The 14,675-nt window shown below is 41.6% G+C and overlaps 1 protein-coding gene across 1 annotated transcript in view; it reads right to left on the minus strand.

The window, feature by feature from the left end:
• The window catches only part of DLGAP1 (DLG associated protein 1), a 419,863-nt gene extending 409,432 nt beyond the window's left edge, over positions 1-10,431 (minus strand). The window contains exon 1 of the mRNA XM_054193162.1: positions 10,291-10,431. The gene's annotated coding sequence lies outside the window, so the exon portion shown is untranslated. The remainder of the gene's footprint in view (positions 1-10,290) is intronic.
• Positions 10,432-14,675: the final 4,244 nt, after the last annotated feature.

Below are 14,675 nucleotides of genomic sequence, written 5' to 3' on the forward strand. Positions count from 1 at the left end.
GTGTTTTTTTTTTTTACAGTGTATTTTCTTCAGTATATCTTTGGTTGAATTTCACATTTACTTATTAAGCACAAGCAGAGTTAGTTAAAAGTGGTTATTAGATAAAGCATGACTAATTTCAACCTACTTTCAAAAAGTATTTGACCTTGCGATAAATACAACAAAATTAATCCTACTTCTTAAAATATCACCATGTAAACTCTAAAAAAATGCTTAACAAAACAACCGTTAATACTACATTTGCCACACTTAATTTTCCAGGACATACACAAACTTAGCTCTAGAGAGACTCCACTGAATTAATTTACTTACTTTAGCTGGTATATTGTAGAGATGATAATGGAATCTATTAAGAAAGGACTACATGATTAGGTTCCACAAAATTGTGGGCAACAATCCATGACTAATCTGCAAATTCAAAGGGGGAAGCAAAATGAATTCTTCTCTTTATTTATCTATTTTAAACAGCTAAGATGTGCAGCACACATACTGATCAATGTATTTAAACATTTTCTTTCTAATACCGTGGCTTAACTTCTTCTTTCACAAAACGCACAGCAGGCAGCTTACCTTAGAAAAATTCATATTACAGATGAACAACCTGGAAAGCAACTGAGCATTTGGGTTACACACACGTTTCAATATCTAATGCCGGGAGGGCCCAGTTTGGCTCCAGGATGATTTGACATTGAAATTCAATTGGATTAAGAACTGTTCTCTTGATTGATGAAGTAAAGGTCAGCTGATGATTGTTTAAATAGTATGTGCTGAAAGATTTACTTCCCCCCCCCCAAATACATATAAATACATCATATTCTGTGAAATTTCAAGTATCTCAGTATCATACAAAGTACGCATTCAGCTTTGAGTAATAACTTACTACACTAGTGTAAAGCAATTTGTTTGTATCCACTAAAATAGAATGAATCATATCCATGATACCAAATTGTAGTAATAAATTACTGAGCTCTGCTAGTGGTGGAAAAAGCTTTATAATACTAGATTTTACAGTACAGCTCTGTTATAGTCATCTTCTATTTATTTATTCAGCCATACATCAAGGTATACTATATAACATATTGGCTATTTACAATCTGTAGAGGGCACACATCTGCCTAGATCAAACTGTTTAAAAATACTATTTCCTTTACCATGAGTAAGGGGTGTTTACTATAATTCAAAATATGCGTGCAGTGTGCTGCTGGTATCCAAACATTCTGGACAGTCACCGTGACTGTGCAGAAAAACTGCCGAATAATACACCCACTGAGTGAATTATTTTTGAGAACTGGACTTGTGACTAGTCGGGTCTACCACATGCATGCTGCTAAGCGAGTGTGCACCATAGGTCTGATCTTGCGTTGGTGGAGTCCGCTACTTATTTGAGCTAGCAGGTCTATAAATTCATGTTCTCAAGGCCACCTGATGGCAATAACTAAAGTGGCAGTTTCAGCCCTGAGATGCAAGTGAGATGTGTGCTCACTGCCTTCGAGACCTTCCAGAAAGGAATTCACGGTTCCTTCTCGAGGTCCTTGTTGCTCCCACCAGAAAGACAAGAAAAACTCTTTAAAGCATCCCATGTGCCCAAACAGCTAATCTCAGCTTCTCTTCAGCCTCCTCTACAACACCAAAGGGTAGGGAGAAATGCACATCAAGAATCAGGGAGTTTAATGGGAACTCACTCTCGCACTTTTTTCCTCCCTGCGGTTGAGGAAAAAAAAAATCCCCATCAAAAGATCAGTCCTATCTTAAACCTAAATTCAAAGCATATGTAAGCCTGAAGAGGTACCCCACATCTGTCAAGCATGTCGCTAAGATGGGCAGTAGCTGCCATGAACTGAATATCGAAGGAAAGATGAGTACAGCAGCAGTTTATGGTTAGACTAAACGTTAAGACAAAATCAATAGATACATCTGAAATAATTTATACTCTACAATAACACAAGGCTCTCATGTACACACAATATTGGAGTCAACATTACGTTCATTTTTTAATACAAAGCAGTAAATAACAAACCCAAATGCTCAAAACCAGGACACTGCTTTGTTCAGCAACTGTTCAAACCAATGTCTAAATCAGCTGCAAGGACCCTGCATGCCAAGGCCTGTAGGGTGAAGGAAGCCAAAAAGGCTAAACTAGATCTGGCAAACTCATCAAATAATTAATTAATTATACCACAAATAATTAATTAATGATCCTAGTTCTGTATAAAAACAAGCAGACAAAAAAGAATCCCCCTTGAACCAAGGAAAAAAATCCACATGTATCACTTAATTTGCAATAAAATAAAATAAAATACTGGGCTTTCCTGCAATAGCCTCGGGTTCAAGTATTGTTTCTTGCATCAAGGACATATCTTGCACAGAGAACATTGGTAGGATTTGGTCTAAATGATGTACTCTATTAGACATGAAAATGAACTTTAGCATGACACTGTTACAGATTAATAACACTGAAGCTTTTAGCAAATCAAATTTACATTTGTGGGCTTTCCTACATACTAGTCTCTCTGTTCTCAGAGAAACTGTAAGTCCTTGGGAAAATGGTCATATTATTTTTGGTCCTCTAGCAGTTCAGGAAGCAAGCTACAGATAAGTTGAATAGCAAAAAGCAAGTTATAGTCTCTATAGACATGCAAAGCCTGCTAGAAAATTGATTATTGAACACACAGAACTCAAGTCCTCAATTTTCTTCTCATTGTATGTAAAATTCTTCCTTTTAGCTCCAAAATAAACTGAAATGGGCACCAGAATGAACCTTCATCTTTGTCTCACTGTGCTCTGTTGTGTGTTGTCTTAGAGGCACCAGACATTTTGAATAAAGAAACGTGATATAATTCATTTCTTAGCAAACGCTTGTGTCTTCAGAAGGGCTCTACAAGTTGTCCTGGTTTGGGGTGGAACAGAGCCAATTTTCTGTTCAGTGACAGAGGCTCTTGCCTTGTCATTGGCCAACCTAGCCCAAACTGCGATACAAGTATAACACACAAAAGTGTTACTACTGCATTTCAGCATTTTTTCTTATGAAAAAAAACCCCTCTAATATGGCCCTGACCACTTGGTGCTCAACATTAAAAACCTCCTATGGCTTTTTACAGGGCAGGCAACCAGCTCCTGCAGTTCATGTTCAAAATGCCGGTCAGCGTAAAGAGCAAAGGATCAGGTCAAGACTTTAGTAGACTTTCATATTTTGACTTGGTTCTGTCAGAAACATCCTCTGGAAGGTAATTTAACACACAAGATTAATTATTTTTCAGCACGCTGCACTGATTTTTAAAGTACCTAACATAATATCTGCTTTGTGAATGACCAAAGTACTCGAATGCTGTAGAACTTCCTTGTGTTTAGCTTTTTTCTTTCTGCATTTAAGATCCCATTGCTAACTGTGCAAGGCTTTTTTCACATGAATTTTTAAAAATGGGAATGGGATTTCCTCATCTTTTATCTAAATATACTGCTGATAATTATTAAAATCTGGTTTTAGAAATATACGAATTATTATTCATTTTCTCCTGTCTATCTGCCCTGATGCTGATTTCTAAAGATATCCCTTTTTCTGAAAATACACTTTATTTGAAGACAAACAGTTTGCTAGATCTTAACCATCCATATAGAATAGTAAATGTCCTTTTCATTGAGATTATTAGAATATTTGTAATGTGCAAGTGGTCTCACAAACTTCATGCTGTTGCGTTTGCCCCTTGACTGAGAAATTATTAGCATATGACACAGCAAACAAATGATGCTTTTCATGCATAAATACCTTTGTTCTTATATAATTCTGCTATACAACTCTGCAAAATACAGCATGAAGATTCCCAGTGAGTAAGTTTATATCATGCTATACAGATGTAAAATACCATACAAGTATTCTGGAAGTCAGACCACACACCATCTCAGTACAGTAAGACACACCACATAGATTTGCAGGTTGGAAAAAAGTGAAAAATAACATTTTTTTTACATAGAAAAATCAACTCATGCTTCTACCTAAGGTGAAAAGAATGCTCTTCAACTACCATGCCACTTCAATTCTGTAAACGACATTACATGGGTATTGAAATAGCTCTACAAAGAATATTGTCTTTGAAGTAGTTTTTATGAACTCCTGAAAAAAAGCCACAACAAAACAAAGTGGAAGAGGTAACCATAGTTTTCACATGAATAAGTCTGTAATATTTCAGGAATTAAAAACTTTTTTTTTCTGAGATAAGAGGACAGCCAGCTGGTTTGAACACCATTCAGTATCCTTTCCTGAGTGCAATATCAGTAGCTTGTTTTTTAAATATTTTTCTTCTTTTTTTTTAAAAAAAATCCCTCATTGTCCCTTTTTTCAACAGAGAGATCCAAATGCATAAGAAAAAGGTTCTATCCTCAGTTTATAATTCCTCTCAAGTTTATTTTATCACGTAGCTATGCATATTCCATTTTTTAAGAAATACATCTTTTTCACTAAAAGTTACAGTGCTTCCCAAATAGACATTGTATCTCTTCTTCTAGAGCTTTTCATTTCATACGGTGATATACATACCATACTTTTCAAAGTACCACTAATCTAGTAATTGCTAGCACTATTTCACTGTTGCTATTAAATGACATACACCATCTAGGCATTTGGGGTGATTTTCTTCAGAAAATCATTTGAATAATCTCCCCAAATATTACATTTTATGGTTCCAAAGTTCATCCATGAACAGAAATACAGAATCAACACTCATTTTCGATCTAAATTGTTTTTATGTGACAATGCTTGTAATACTTCATTTGAACAAAATAACGATAAATTCTCCTAATTCTACCTCTTTCATTCCTTGCTGTGGTGATTTTTCCTCTATTTATTCTACTTTGCCATCCCCTTGCCACTAAAAAGTTACATTTGGACATTCATCAATATTATTTACATATAATTTGACATATAAATTTACAAAAAAATTGGACAATAGCCACTTCTCTGAAGAGAAAAGGTCTGCTAGAAGGAACAGCTAGGTGGATGATCTCCTATGTTCTTACAAAATGGGATCCGATAACAGAATTTAGTGATGTTCTAAAAGACAGTCACAAAAAAAGAAAAACAAAACCCCACCACATTATGGAGGTAAACCAGATGCAGAGGTGTTGACAACTTTAAAGGACCAAACCACGCCTGAGCATCATCCCTGATGAATGGATAGCCAGAAGACACAGACTGAAGAGAACAAGGAATCTCCTTTGATATCCTTGTGAAACATTTGCGCCAATGCAGTGCCAGCACCACAAACCCAGAAGCTGCATTCTCCTACAAAACACAATACGAAGCTCACCCTATATGAATGGCGTACTGCAAGGGCTCCGAAATTTTCAGCTGCAGGTCGGAAAGAAGATGGAGATTCCTGTGTACTTTGGACATCTGCGATACACCGCATGTCCATGGAGCATGTTGACTCCCAGTACTTCTGCTGGACAAAAGCAACTGAACACTGCCTGTTGTCCAGTGATGCAATGAACAGATACCATTGAGACCACTACCAAACCCCAGAAACCTGGATTTCATCTCCATTTAATTTTTCTTCTTTTTTTTTTTTCTGATGACAAGACAAAAGAAAAACACGGGACAGTAGTGAGACACCCATTCGCAATGTTGACTTTCAATGTTGGATGCACACTGCTAAAACTGAAGTTGCCATAATGAAGGTGAGACTGCTAATCATTGTCTCTTACTGTTATTGACCTCCAATGAGACAGATACATTACCCTGTTCCATCTGGAAAACTAAACAGACACATGGGAAGAAAGTGTGTACAAGCACAGAATTAGCAACAGAAGTCACACTCACTGGCTGAAAAAGACACTCCCTTTCATTTGAAAAAGTAACTCAGCTACCATCTTATCAGTATGCCCCTTGAATTACCTTCAGTGAGGATTTATGCCCAGAACATGAAATGGACTTTCAAGCACAATTCTTAGACAAATTTTTTTGAGATTCTCCTCCCCTTATCTCCCCTTTCCCAAAAAGAAAGAAAAACTCAAGGAATCCTTGACTGGATCCAGCACAGGCACCACATCAGCACATCAACTTATGAAGAAGCTGAAACCCTTAAGTTGGTGAAAGTCAACTCAACCTGCTGCAACCGACATTTGAAATTAGCCCACAAAGCTTGAAAAAGCACTTTTTAGACATAAGATATCATCTGTAACTATTGAGATCTTTGGTTATGAGTTGATGCCACGCACTTTTGTCATCTGAACCACAGCAACTGAGGTTTGAAACCTGGATCTAGATATCTAGAAGTGTACATTTCCTTCACACAGTTAGAAGTCCATTTCTCAAATGCCTAGTTTCCTTGCTGTGAGAAATCAGAGGATGAAGACCTCTACAGTTAGTTAAAGGTGATGGTAAAATTTTCAAAGGGAGGGAAAAAACTGGGATGAGGGACATTCAGTGAAATGCTACCATTCAAATTCACCAGGGCATCACGTGGATTTTCTCATATACAAATGTTAAAGGACAAGCTTCACAGGCAGCTATTCAAAAATGATTCTCATCTAGCAGAAGACACTGAAGATATGCATAAGGTCAAGCTTACTTGGCAAACTAGATTACGAATATACTAGCTGCTATCATTATGGTTTCTTGAGCAGATTTTCAAATGACACAGGCGATTCTTTCAGAAACACAGAGATACAGAAAGGCAGAAATACACTGTGTGATTTCAAAGCACCGCAAAGTGTTTCTATAGACAATCTGCCAACAAGACAAGTTAAGAAGGCCAAAGTCAGCATTAGCATCTGTCTTCCAATTACAGAGTCAGAAATGACATATTGCTCAGTGACAAATGATGACTGCTGTCTTATATTAAGATGGTTGCTCTAGCAGATGTTTTCAAATTATCCCAAGCTATGTCACAGGGAAAGGCAAAAGAACTGGAAATATGCCCAGAGAGACCTGGTGCACCAGCAGCCTAGGGGAGACATTTAAAAAGCCATTTGGTATCCTCTCATGAGATCTTAGCTACAAAAACTGAATACAGAAAGGAAAAGGGGAATAGAAAATATGTTATATTCCTCAGTGAAAGTTTTAAGTATCTGACTACGGGATCATCTGGAATAAAATGTGTTCATTTCATTTTAGCTTGGACAGAGACACAGTCTAGGCAGATAGTTCTTCAAAGAAGAGAGGGAAAAAAAGAACCACCCCAACAATTACCCCAGAAGAAGCACTCCATATTACTGCTCTGTGATGACTGAGTCAGAGCAAAAGAAACTCTTTTTATCGTGAACATCTCCAAACAGTAATCCTGGTATCACAGACTAACTCAAATAATAAAATTAAGCCCTGCTCCCTGGTGAGAGGAAAACTGCTTTTACTGCTACAAAACCTCTGGGACACCATGAGGAAACTCCATCCAAAAAGAGTACAGACAAATAAAAGAGAAAGCAAGAAAGGAGATGACCACCCTTCTGTCTGAAATGGACTAAGGAGGTCTCACACAGTTAGACCCAAGACAGGTCTTCAAATCAAAAGTCCTAGTCAAATCATACAGCTATAGAAACGCTGCTATACGATGCAAGCGGAAGGGAGGATGAGAGCGGGGAGAGACACACAGGCTGTGCTCATCCAGTGTAGCATCGTTTTCAAGGGCAGCTCTCTGGAAGCACGAGACAACAGTAAAAGCACACCCCAGTAGACAAAATAACCACAAAGAAGAAGGTGCCAATGGATGCTGCTACAAGTTAAGGAACGGGTAGGCGGCTGTCTAGTCCTGACCTATAGTGAGGGAGAAAATCCTCTCTCTCGTTACCATGGAGATCCCCTTTTCAGGTTTCTTTGGATGAGCTTTGTGCATAAGTACAAAATTTGGCATAAGAGGAGAACAAGTATTAATTATGTGCCCCTGACAAAAATAGCCTTCTTAAATCTTGAGAGATAATACAACAGAAGCTGTAAAAATTAAGTTTGGTTACAGAGATTAAGGGCTGAATAAACTATCCCATGTTAAAGTGCCTTGAGCTCTATCTTCTTAAAACGGCAATGCCAGTCTGAGGGTATTGCACCCGTCTATTACAATTTGGATGAAAGCTTGAGTTACTGGGTGGTACGAGACCAGAGTAAAAATTACAACAAAAAAATTGCGTAGAGGCTACTTACGACTGTTCCTTGGTACAGGATTGCCTTTATTTATTATACTATTTCATTGATTATTCATGCAGTTCTTTTTGTATTTCCAGGTGGCAACATCACTAGCCAGGGCTGCACCGAGGTGCACCACCTTTATAGAAAGGGCAACATTGCAAAGTCTAACACAAACAGATTACAGTGATATGCTTGCAAGTGTTAATCCCACAAGAGATAGGCCAGAATGAGCCTTGAATTAAACAAGTATATTTAACCTATACAGTTCTGGTGAATAAAAAGAAAGGAAACTTTAATTCAGGTGGATATCTATATAATGGAACACTATTGTACCCTTTATTTTGAAACTACTTTATTATCTCTAATAAACAGTATATTTTGTTCCCATATGTTTCCATTAATTTACGCTATCTAATTTTAATAGTCCTGAAATATACAATATCAGTCAGGCAAGTAAACTATACAAAAGACTCCAAGGAACTGTACTGTTGCCTTAAAAAATTCTAATTTTCCGGTAATCATTACTATCATCAGCAAATTTATCTTTAAATGTATATCCTTTAGACTTTTGGATCCATGAACACTGATCAAACTCGCAACATCTTTTAAGTGCGGGGAAATACCTTAAATGTATACACTGGACCCACATACCAGTAGAAATTAGTGTTGCCTTTTTAAAGGTGTATTAACATTGAAATTCAATCCAACACAACCAGCTGAGCATACACCATGCCTACAAGCACACCTACCTTTTATTTGTAAGTAGGCTATAAGGTTAAACAACTACTTTTTTTTTTTGGTGTTTTAATAACTAACGCCATACGCTGTCCTCTACGTTTCTCACCAGTTTTGCTTCTGTTACTATTTTTCCTTTTCTTTGGCTTCCTGTCTTTTAACAGTGTATTTACATATCTCTGACAGGTGCAGAAACCAACATGAATGAAACGGGACCATCCAAAATCGATCATGTGTGAAACCGAAGTGCCCCCTGTTAAATATTAATTACTCAATGATGTCTTTTTTTTTTTCTTTTTTTTTTTTCCTCCAAGATCAAATAAAAACCATCAGCCTCCTTCAGAAGCAAGCACGGTGAAACAGTTTCCTCGCTGGTATGGTTTAGTAACGGCAACGACAAGAAGAAGGAAAAAAAGCCGTAATTACATAAGGGACCTCGCTAAACGCCTCCTGTCCCCGGGCGGAGGTGGGGGGACGGTGGCACAGGCCACCCCGGCTCGACGGGACCCCTCTCGGTGCGGGACCCCTTCTGGGGTTCCGCGGCATCCCCGCACCACGCGGGCTTCGCTGGGGGGCGGGGGGGGGGGGGGGGGAGGCAAGAATTCACCCTTGCTTCTCTCGTCCTGCCGAGGAGGGACACGGGACAAAACTCGGCCCCAACAACAGGCGACAACTAGTTGTGGAGCTCGCAGGGGGCTGCGGGGGGGTGGGCGGCGGGACGTGGGTCGCCCCCCCCACCCCCGCGCCGGGCTGGGGAGGCGGTGGGCCCGGGGCGGAGGGGCGGCGGCTACCCCCGCCTGGCTCGCTCCATCCCCGGGGGCAGGGGAAGGAGCATCGCAATCCTCGGCGGCTGCCAAAACACCCGCGGATGGGGAAGGGGGCGGGGGGGGGGAGGGATAAAAGCCCCGCAACGCAAGGCCAGATAAAAATTACTCATTTGAATGATGCAGCAAACGATGGGGGGGGGGGGGGGAAGGCTGCTCCTCCCGTTGCTACTCTCCAGCCCTGATGAATAATGTACAGGTTCCCTGCCGAAACGAAAAGCTCTCGCTCGCTCTCTCTCTTCCGCGCACACAGCAATTAACAGCAGCCTTCATCAATCCCCGCGAAACCTCCGCGAAAGCACTCTCACACGCTCGCAGACCGCGGTGGCAACTGCTTAGGAGCACAATAGCGGGAACCTCTCTGCCTGGCAGACGTGGGGGGGAGGAAGAAGGGGGGGGAGGACGGGAGGACTTGGAAAGCCAAACCTCTACCGGCAAAACCCGATCCCCCGAGACGGAGCGTCCCGGGGAGCCGCGGGGAGCGGCAGCCGCTGGCGCGGCGGGAGGGCAAGGCTGCCCGCCCGCCTGCCTGGCGAGCGGAGGGCGTGCGGCGCAGCACGCTGCCAAAAAAACCATCGCCTCATCGGTATTGTCAGCAAACAGCACCACACAAGCATTTACCTTTTTTCTGCCCGCCGTCCGTCAGTTCAAGCGTTTGAGGGAGAGAAGGAGAAAGGAAAGGAAAGGAGAAGAAAGAGACAAGAGAAATACAGAGAGCGAGAGGCGGCTGCTAATCCCCGTGTAGAAAGACTTCCAGCAGCAGCAGCAGCAGCTTGTGTGCGTGTGTCTGTGTGTGTGTGTGTGCGTGTGCCGGGAGTGGAAGCACAGCCCTCCTGGCGATGCACCGGCTCTTGCACCCAACTACAGTCATGTGCGTATCTCGGTGTGTGTACCCATGGAGAGGGGGGGAAAAAAAAAAAAAGAGAGAATCGGGGGGGAGACGAGTCAGTCACACGCCCGGCTGTGCACTGCTTGGGGAGGTGGGGGGGGAAGAGGAGGAGGAGCCCGACGCTCCCCAGCCCAACCACCGGAGGAGCAGCTCGGTACTACGGCGGCCGGGCACCGCAAGCCCCCGGCGTGCTGCCCCTCCGCGCCGGCCCCGCACGCCCGCCCTTCCTTCCCCTCCCGCTCCCAAGGACGCGCCTTCGGGAAAGACCCCTGAGGGTCTCCATCCCTGGGGACCCCGCTGCACCCCGGGCTGCCCGAGCCTGGTGGGAAGCATCTGGAAAAACATCCCCACCACCACCACGTTTCTGCCCCCAAAAATGCCGCCCCGGGGATGCGCCCGCGATATCCCCCCTGCCCAGCGGCCGCCGCGGGGGACGCGGCTGCGGCGACTCCCCGTGGGGGGGAAGGGGGACAGGTGGACCCGAGGGGTGCCGTACCCAGCCGTGCTCCCCGGGACCGGACACCGCTGCCCCGGGGAGGGGACGGGGCTGCCTGCAGCATGGTGGGGGGAGCGGTGGGATGTGGTGTCACCGCAGGGGTGCTGCAGCAGCCAGAGGCAGGGGCGTGACAGGCCGACCCCCCCCTTAAAGCATGCGGGTCACCCCGTTGTCCCTGCGTGGGGACACCGGCTGTGGGTCGGGAGGGGGCAAGGAGGTGGCGGCGCGGAGCGCGGGCTGGGTGTTTGGGGGAACTATATATATAACTGTAAATATATATGTTTGCGAGTGTTGAAACTGAAAACGCGGTGCAAGGCTGTGCTAATCCGGGCAGACACCTTGATACTCGCGTGTGCAGTCAGGTACACTCAAATTTCAACCACGGTGTGTGACCTACTAAAAGGTATTTAACACTGGTAATAAGTTCAAATCAAGTATTTGTTAAATAGTAAAACATCTTGTGGGTATATAGCCACATATATGCAAATAAATGGGATTTTGACATACAATTCATGAAAGAGCTAAAATAGAAATGAGGAAATTATTCTTATAGTCCTAAATTTACTAGTGGGTCGTGTCAGCAAGTTTCAAGATGTGATTTCTTTAAGACCCAAACTAGGAAAAGTTTGTGAGAAATGTCCTTGATAGTTTATTCTTTGGACAAAACAAGTAATATCTATGGACTAAAAGTTAATCTTAGTAGTAAAAAAAAAAGGCTTGTTAAATGGCAGGGATGAAAACAGCTTTGGTGGGGATATCAGGTTTACTGTTTATACTAATTTTTTGTTTCTTTGTAGTGGACAATGTAGACCTAATGTCTCAGGGATAAAACAATGAGGAAAGGAAGAAGTGCTGTTGACATTTTTAATTAGAAATGTAGGTCACGTCTACAGGCTAGGTAGACTAGGAAATTCTGATGACTGATAATTATGTTAATTAGCAAGCAATCAACCAATTGAGTGGGGAAAAAAATTGGTCAATCTATTTAAAAATAATTGTTGAGGTTTTTTTTAGTTGTAGACATAATAGGTGGTGTAGAGAGGAAATCACTGAAAAGACTGTCCATCTTGTTAAGATTTAGCTGCACACAATAAAATATTTTGAGACTTCCCAGAAGTCCTGCAATAAAATCAGAAAGACTGAATTTGTTGTTACTAAGTTGTATAAATCAAGTCAGTATGATATCGTTAAAAAAAACAAATTGCACCCCAAAGCCATATCATTTGTTTGGTTGGTTATGTAAAATAAAGGTATACATACCCTTTTAGTTCTTTAACTGAAACACAGATGCTGAATCTGAGCTAAATCAGGTAAATGAGCTAAATAGTACAGGGATCACTGGGGGTTTTTTTCAGTGTTTGTACATACAGCACTATACTATGCAGTATATTAATTTATATCTTAGCAAGAATTTTTTGACTTGTCATCAAGAACTGTATTTTCAAGCTAGTTTCAAATCTGGCATAATCTGTTCTTTAAAATATGACGGTCTGCGAAGACCTCATAGTATAATTTATGTAATCTTTCCTATGTAATTCCGTGAAGATTTAGCCTGCCCTCCGTAGGCCTGTGAAGTTATAAAGCAGATTTAGTCATGTTATGTGTGACAGTTCTAGGAAAATATTTATACCAAACAGGTTGATTACGTTAGTTAGTAGAAGTAGCTAGTAATGAAGTCAAATAACGTATTTTTAGGCTTCATACAAACTTGCAGAAAACAAAGTAGACCCAATTTCCTTTGAAGACTGGAGAGTAAGAAGGAAAGAGGAGACATTTTTGCATAAAATTATCTGACCTGAAAATAAAAGCCAGCATGGAGATTTTGTTCCACTTTTTTCCTTACACTCCCTATTGTGAATCTGAACAATTTAGTCAATTTTCTGGATGCTCCTTGTTTGCCTGACCTCAGTCTGGCTGGACCAAGAGGGTAGGAGAGGGGAGTCTTGTTATGAATTCTCTCCTGAACTGATCTAGAGGAATCTGCATCTTGGAGGAATAAGAAATTCAAGCTGCTTTACATAATGATGTAGACGGTCTTTGTGGGCCAGTAATTATTTTGATTTTAGGCATAACACTTGTCTGTACTGGTAGTCCTAGTGCTCATGGGTGTCTCAGAAGACATGCAACTTGGAGGGGAGATTTCCAAGATGGGAGCAAAGATTCTTCACCGGGCTGTATGAGAGATGACACACACGAACAAAGGTGAGCGGAGGCTGTGAAGCAGAGGGTTTCAGTAAGGACAGTAAACAAATGTAGGTGAACAAGAAACAAATGAAAAATGCAAAGCCTGGAAGAAAAATGTTCCAAAATAGTTTTCAGATCAGAAAAGTAGGAATCAGGAAGGAAACATTTTAAACGGCCTGGGAAAGTGAGATAGTTCAGCATTAATATCTTCAACCATCTGTAGTTTATCAAATTACTCCAAAGGCAAATGTCCTTATTATATACAATACACTTTGATCTTGTTCTTCTTGGAGGAAGTTCTCTTTGCTTTGGGTCATCATATCGACAGTCATTACGACATCATTAAACTATATGCATGCTTACGTGGACTTCCACATGCTGCTGCTATTTACCACGTTACAAATTTTTAAGTTTGAAAATATGGTTAGTTTTTGTCTGTCACTGCCCTCTACTGGAGAGAAGGTCAGAACCGCTCGATTAGGTCTTGCTACGAAGCCTCAGAGCCACTACTGCAGCTGTTGGTGGGCCTCATTTGTTGGTGAATCACCTTTCCGCGACCGAGGCTTACAAGTGCGAAGGTCTGGGTGGCCAGTGTCTATAAGATTTCTTTTTCCCTGTGAGTTCAAATAATTGATCGTACAATTTACTGTCTGCAGTTTGTTGACACAGGCAAAATGATGACTAAGCAATGGTTGAGATTTTAAGATACGTGCCTTCCATTAACTTCTGGGGAAGAGGCATCTAAATTCATCACAGAGGTGCTGAAAATCTTGAGCAGTGCTGCTTTGATAGTATTTGCCTGTAACTTTGTAGATAACCTCTCTGCCTTTCATATCTAAATCCTTTGGTTCGCTCTCAGTTGCATTACAAAAAGATTCCCCTCCATCCCTTTTCCTACTCTGGCCTTTCATGCCTCTATACTAGCCTTTCACTGTCTATATCAATACTGCCAGAGTACTCCATTTTAGTTATATTTAATCTCATTTTCCTTGCAGGCGGGGCATTAGCAGAACAGCTGGAACATGGAAAGCACAGCAGCGATATTCTCCCAGTTCTCCTGTGTCTCATTTCCTCCACCTACTGTCGCAACAACTCATGCGCGTCGAGAGCAGTTGCTGTTGGAAGGCATTAAGTTTTCCAGCTGGGTGGGGACACACATCACCAAGGCAAACATGAGAAATAGGAAGGATGAGGCCCACTTAGAGCGTACATTAAAGAAAGTTTCACTGTCAAACTCATAATATGTCTCTACACCGTAGAAGCTAGCAATTTCTCTGTTTGTTTTCAACTTCACCACATCTAGGTCAGATTTTCAAAGATGAAGATCACAGGCATGCTCCTCTCATTCCCTTCTGGCATCAGCTATTGCCGCAAGGCAAGAAGGCATTCTGAGGGTGGCTGTAAGGGTATCTTCAACATGGTCAAAAGAACAGCTTT

Source organism: Rissa tridactyla, chromosome 2 (assembly GCF_028500815.1).
Source record: "Rissa tridactyla isolate bRisTri1 chromosome 2, bRisTri1.patW.cur.20221130, whole genome shotgun sequence".
In the NCBI taxonomy this organism is placed as follows: domain Eukaryota; kingdom Metazoa; phylum Chordata; class Aves; order Charadriiformes; family Laridae; genus Rissa; species Rissa tridactyla.